Below are 6,909 nucleotides of genomic sequence, written 5' to 3' on the forward strand. Positions count from 1 at the left end.
CTAGGTGTAGGGCTGCATAAGAAATCTTTGCTTGCTCATTGCGAGGGTATAGAGTAAAGTACATTTCCAATTTATTGATCCACTCCTCAAGCTCGGTCGGTGAAGGGTTATCTCCTTTGAAATTTGTTATATTGATCTTATCCTTGTATTCCTTATCATAGTGATATTGCTGTCCACCATGATTGTTGAAGCCAAAAGATTGTTGTCTATGAAAAGAGTCACTCCTTGCTTGCTGCCCATGATTGTTTGTATATGATTGCTTCCCATTGTGATGGTTTTCATGAGATTGATGGCCAAGCATTGAATTTCCATGTGATTGGGTATGATTAGAAACACCATGTGGCATTCTATCCTCATGAACATTAACATGCTGAAAACTGTCATGAGCATTAACATGCTGAAAACTGTCCCCATGTACATGCTGTCCATGATCTTCCCTCACATTAGGTTCTCTTACATTATGAGTTTGAGCATGATGATCAAACTCTTTATAAAAGGGGTGGAATCCATGAATAAACTCTTCTTCATCTTCATGCAGTGAATGACCTTGCTGTCCATGTTCTCTTGAGATAGGAAATTTAGGCCTGCCTCTACTCCATGAATTAGCACGTGGCTGAGCAGTTTCATTGACTCTAGAAGGACCTACATGTTCATAAGTCGATGGTATATGTTGATGAGCTGTAGTAGATCCCACATTCCCATGAGTAAGTGGCACTTCTTCAACATGGGGTGGTGGTTTACTTTGGAATCTATCTCCCAAATTGCTGAATATAGTGATCAGTTGATCAAACTTGGTATCCAATCTACTACTTTGTTGCTCCATATGAGAAATCATCTTGCTAATTTTTTTATCCATGGAGTGGGTAAGCTGAAGTAAACCATCATTCATGTTGCCAAGTTGCTTAGAAATTTGTTGAAAGTCGTTAGAATCGCGTGAGATGTTTACTTCATTCCCATGATCTATGACATGAGGGTTCTTTGGCCATTGCACTTCGTCATTAGTGGTACTAACTCCCATGAATTCTTGCCTCTGATTTGTGGCTCTATTATTTTCATTTGTCTCAGCATGATACTCCTCCAAGCCTTCCTCAATGTGGTCTAACATTTGCTCTTTCTTCTTGTTCCTTGCCATGTTATAATTTCAGCACTGTTAGTCAAAGATTGGTCTATATCTTGAGCTATGCTTCCCCGATCCAAGTGATTTATAGCTCAAAACGGAGCTTACAATATGTATATATACCAGATTTACTGAAATAAGCACTTTGGAAAATGTATATAATGGTTCTAGTCCAAAACAATGTGTCTCTGCTTGTTAAAGTGCAGTCTACAGTGACCACCTATCACAAAATGGGCTATAACTTGAGCTCCGCTACTCAAAATGAGGTGTGCTATAGCTAGGATCGAAGAGGACTTGGAGCTCTACATACTGAGCATAAGAACCCTTATTTTAGAATTAAGAATGTCTTTCTTGTAATAGGTTCTTTATGACTGTCCAGAATGGGACTGCACCGTGTAAAACCCTCTAAAAGCACTGTTTGAGCACTGTTTCATCCCATATGCATATAGACCATGGTAAAACTCATGTGGGCACTAAAGGGAAACCTGTAGGCTATAATCACCAATTGGAATCAAATTTGTAGCACCTTTAGACCTGTCAAACTATTCAAAACTGTGACCAAACTGCCCTGTTTTTCCCTATTTGTACCAAGTGTCTTCAAATCTTTTCCACTCTTATCCTGAGTGGTCTTCTGTGGTCCATCACCTATGGTGAGGGATAAAACGGCAGACAAGCACCTGAATGGGCTTTGAAACTCCGGAAGGTGTGCAAAGTTCCTTCTGGGCCAGGTTGTGCACCCTTACAGAGTCATCAATAGTAAGGGAGGGTCACCTCACTATCTTCTTGCTATCTCGTCCGACCTCGACCTTTTCCTCAATTTGCATTGAACAATGCAGAGTTAGTATTCTAACAAACAAGGTATGATATGCAAGACCGAATCAAGACATTGATCCTTTCATGATATGCATGAATTGGAAAGATATCATGAATGAAAATGGGGTGAGATAGACTTATCAATAGTATCAGTGACTCACTACATACTATGCTCACCTTTACAAATTTATTTCGGGAGGGACATTGTCTTCTTCTAGCTTCAAGCATGGACTCCATGGATTCTTGGAGAAATCCTTTCAAGCTTTTCTCCAAGAATCCATGGAGTCAATTGCTGAAATCTTCTTCCAAGAGCTATTTTTCCCTAAAGAGACATCATAGCCTGATTCTTTGTGTCAAGAGCTTTAGATTAAGTACCATTGCAATCACCATTGATAAGTGTGATTAGTCGGGACAACAGGCTGAATCAACGCATTTTGCATTGAATTTCTTGCTCATCTTCTCCGTGTTTCTAGCAGTCAATGGCATCATCTATGGCTTGTACAATCCATAATCATCAATCTTTGAGTCTCCAATCTAGCATACTCTACTGAAGCCCATCCTCTTGAGAATTCTTGGGCTTGCAAACCCTAGCTATGGTAGATTCAGGACAACAATGATTTTCTTCAAATTTCTTCAAAGAATCAAAGGGCTTTTACTCTAACAAGTATCCTGGAGCTTCCTTAACACTCAAGGGACCGACATTGTCTTCTTGACTCACTTGGCATCTGATTGATGCCAGGAGGCATATTCCACGGTGGATTCCGTGAGGTTTTACGGTGGATTCCGTAAACTTAGATGACCGGGGCTCATACGCAAAGAGGATTCTTTGTGCGAGAAGTTGATGGGGACGCCTGTCCTTTTCGGGCGTTTCATTAATTTAGTGTGTACATGGGTGATTCCATAGCGGGTGATTCCGCAAAATGCATATTAAATTAATAAACGTTTATGAGTTTAGAGTGCGCACTCGTAATAAATTAAGGTTAGGATTTATTTCTAACCAGTTGATTTATTTATGTAGCTGAAGACTGCTAGGTATTCACTTCTGTCGGTTTAATTGTGTTATTTTACTAACGATTGTGAATGCTTCAGTTGATGTGTAGAGATAGCAGCAGTGGCTGAGGAAAGCATTGGAATCTAGCGGGTTTTCGACTCTTGGATTAGATTTTGATAGGCGCCACGCCTATATTTTGTTATGTCTATAGAGACATCGATTATTTATTATTATTTTGTATGCGCTTATGCGCCTGGATATGTTATTTCTATTTGGACATTGAGATTGGGCGTGCCAGACACTATGGGCACCGTCCATTAGCTTTATTTTCCTATTTTTGGTAGAAAGCAAACTCAAAAGCTAAAAGCTTGTCATATTTTTGTAATTGGGCTATTTTTGAGCATAAAGGTTGATAATATACATTAAATACATGCTTTGTGAAGCGCTCACACAAGGCATGGGGGAGATTGAACCCAATTTGTCTCTTGTCTCATGTCGCGCTTGCTTTTACATGGGTTTTTGTGCTAAAAAGTAGAGTACTTTGTTCTTGGGGACCTTCCGGGATTCACCACGTGAGCTATCTGCGATCGATCTGCGCACCACTGGTATCAGAGCGGAGCAGAGATCAAGGGCTTCCAATCGCTACCAATCTCAGGCGAAGGCGGAGCTCCAGGAACAAACGGCCTCTACAGTCAATCTCGTCGTGAACCGTCGATATAGGCAGACTTCTGGCGATCAAGAACCCCTATTTCCACTGTCAGATCGCGAAGGACCAAGCTCTGTAGGTGGAGGACCACGTATTCATCTCCTTGATCAAGTCGTCAAAAACCAGAGCTAAGTTTCATGACTATAAGCCTAAAAGCTTTTTAAAAAAAATCAAAAAGTTATAAAGCTTAGTTAAGCTTTAATAAAGCTTAGCTTCACAAATTCAATTTCGGGCGGCGTCAGTATCTTCTCGCCGGATTCAATCGCGACGTCAACATACCGCGATACCTCAAATCCACATTGGGCTTACTAAGCCATAAGTTCCATAATCAAACTAAGTCACAAGCTACACAGGTCACACACATTCAGTCAGATTTGGCAAGTTTATCAAGTTGAAGTACTGCAAGTTCCATAAGTTGGCCTAAGTTCTACAAGTTTCCCTAAGTCCAGCAAGTCAACAACCCTGCAAGTCTGCTAAGTCTGCAACTCTACAAGTCAGACTAAATCAGAACTGACTAACGCTTAAAACTCATAGAAGACTTGTTCGTATGCAAAAACTCTGAACTGGAAAGTTGTTCGCAGCAAGCTGTTTTACCTATCTACAAGTTCGCTGAAGTACTTTCAGCAAACGGAGACAGAAATATTTCAGAATTTCTGAAAAAATTGAAGAAGAAAATACCCAAAAAATACATAGCCTTGTAACCCCAAATTTGAGCTACGCTCATCCCGCTAACTAATTTTGAGTGAGAAAGGTTTGTTGAGTTTTACAGGATGACTACCCCACATATGGATGATCCTATGGCTGAAGATCATCTACCCGAACCTACCATGGAACAAAAGCTGGATCTTATCATGCTGCAATTGGAAGAAGAGCGAAGAGCTAGGCAAGCCTTGCAAGCGCAATTGACAAAGCTACAAGGAGCGTCCACTGACAAAGAAGAACCTCAAGCTGAAGATCTGATTCGCCGTACCATCGACGCCACTCTTGAAGCACAAACCATTCGCAAGGAATCCAAGATAAGTAAACGAAGTTTCAAGTTTCGTACTTTCAATGGCATAAGAGAAGCAAAGACTGTTTTATCATTCATTAGCCAGTTTGATGACTATTTCCATGAGGAAACTTATCCTGAGAAAGATAAAATCAAGTGTGTTACTAATCATCTGATAGATAGAGCATCACTTTGGTGGACTGTAGTCCGCAAGAGTATAGAATGTCCTGCTACATGGGAAGATTTCAAGAAGAAGTTCATGCAAAATTTCCTTCCACCGCAATTTCATGAGAAGGCTATCAAGCAATGGGATTTACTTCAACAGCGTGATCGTGAGCCTATTCCACAGTACACAAAGCGTTTTTGGAATGCACTCCTACAGCTACGCATGCTTGAAGACGTACCAGAGACGACACATAAGCGGAAGTATATGTCTGGACTTCTTGGACATTACTACGCTGAGGTGAATATGTTTAAGCCTGCTACCCTTGAAGACGCCATCTCCTTAGCTCACGACACTGAAGATAAGTTACGCGGAAGAGATCGACGACCACAGCCATTCCAAGCAAACGGTAATTATGGATCTAAACAATTCAATTCAAATTTCAGAAGGTTTAATCCAGGTCGTTTCTCATCACCATCTTTCCGCAAGAATTGGCCTAAACCACCTGCATTACCATCCACTGTCAATCCAAATCCTAAGCCTATTCCTCAAGCAAATCCAAATATACCCAGACTCCCAGCCATTGCAAATAATGTGACCAAAGCCAAGCCCATCGTATGCTACAAGTGTCACCAACCAGGGCATCTCGCAGCAAATTGTCATTCAAAGAAGCCATCAGCACATATCAACTACCTTGGAGCTATGGACGAAGACGAGCATGAGGATATGCCGGATTTCACTGAAGAAGAAGATGATCCTACTACTACTTCCGACACTTTACCAGGTATGCCTACTTTACATTCATTATTAACTATGAAATGTATGGTGCATGGAAAATAAAGAATTATATTGCATGATGACTGTAGTACCCATGACTTTATTTCAGCAAAATTGGTAAAAGAATTGAAATTGCATACTGTACCTACGCACTATCGCATAAAAGCTGCATTTTTAGGCACTAGGTACAATGGCACACAAGAAGTTCAAGATTTAGAAATTCAAATTGGTCCATATATTGAAAGAAGAAATTTCTTAGTTGTCCCATTACAGTCTAGCGACATTATTCTAGGAATGCCATGGAGACACCAACATAATCCCAATATAGATTATTCCACACACACAATGAATATTAATTTTCAAGGAAAATCTATTACATTATTTGGTATGCATGCATCTCATATATTTCCACTGCTTTCGCATACTTAAGCAAAACGTGCACTACGCAAGAATACTAAATCATGTCTCATTTGGGTGAATGAATTGCACGCAAAAGAAACTCATATGCACCCTAGACATAAGGAATTTCTTGCATATTTTAAGGACTATTTTGCAGAAGACCTACCACCAGGTTTACCTCCATCACGTCCAGAAGACCATAAGATTGACCTAATACCTGGCACACAACCACCTTGCAAAGCCCCATATAGACACAATCAAATAGAGCAAAAAGAAATCCAGAGTCAAGTAGAAGAATTACTAAATAGAGGCTTAATTCGACCTAGTAGTTCCCCATTCGGTGCACCTGTGCTTCTAGTCAAGAAAAAGAATAATACTTATCGGATGTGTATTGACTACCAAGCATTAAACAAGATTACTGTAAAGAATAGGTATCCTATACCTAGAGTTGATGACCTTATGGATAAACTGCAAGGATCTTCTATATTTAGTAAAATTGACCTTAAATCTGGCTATCATCAGGTGAGGCTAGATAGATCCGACATATTTAAGACTGCATTCAGGACACAGTTTGGCCATTACGAATTCTTAGTTATGCCATTCGAATTAACTAATGCACCTGCCACTTTCAGTAGAATGATGAATCGTATTTTTCTAAAATATCAATATTGTGTGATTGTTTTCTTTGATGATATTTTAGTGTTCAGTCAAAGTGAAAAAGAGCATTATGAGCATTTATCATTAGTTTTTCAATTACTGAAAGAAAATCAATTGTTTGCAAATCCTGACAAGAGTGAATTCTTTAAGACAAAAATAGAATATCTAGGTCATATTGTATCAAAAGAAGGAATTAAAGTTGATCCTAAGAAAATTGACGCAATATTGCATTGGCCTATTCCTAAAAATGTACATGAATTACGCTCATTCCTTGGTCTTGCTAGTTTCTATAGGAAGT

This window comes from Lygodium microphyllum, chromosome 4, assembly GCF_053477565.2.
Source record: "Lygodium microphyllum isolate KBCC chromosome 4, Lygodium_microphyllum_v1.1.10, whole genome shotgun sequence".
Taxonomy (NCBI): Eukaryota; Viridiplantae; Streptophyta; class Polypodiopsida; order Schizaeales; family Lygodiaceae; genus Lygodium; species Lygodium microphyllum.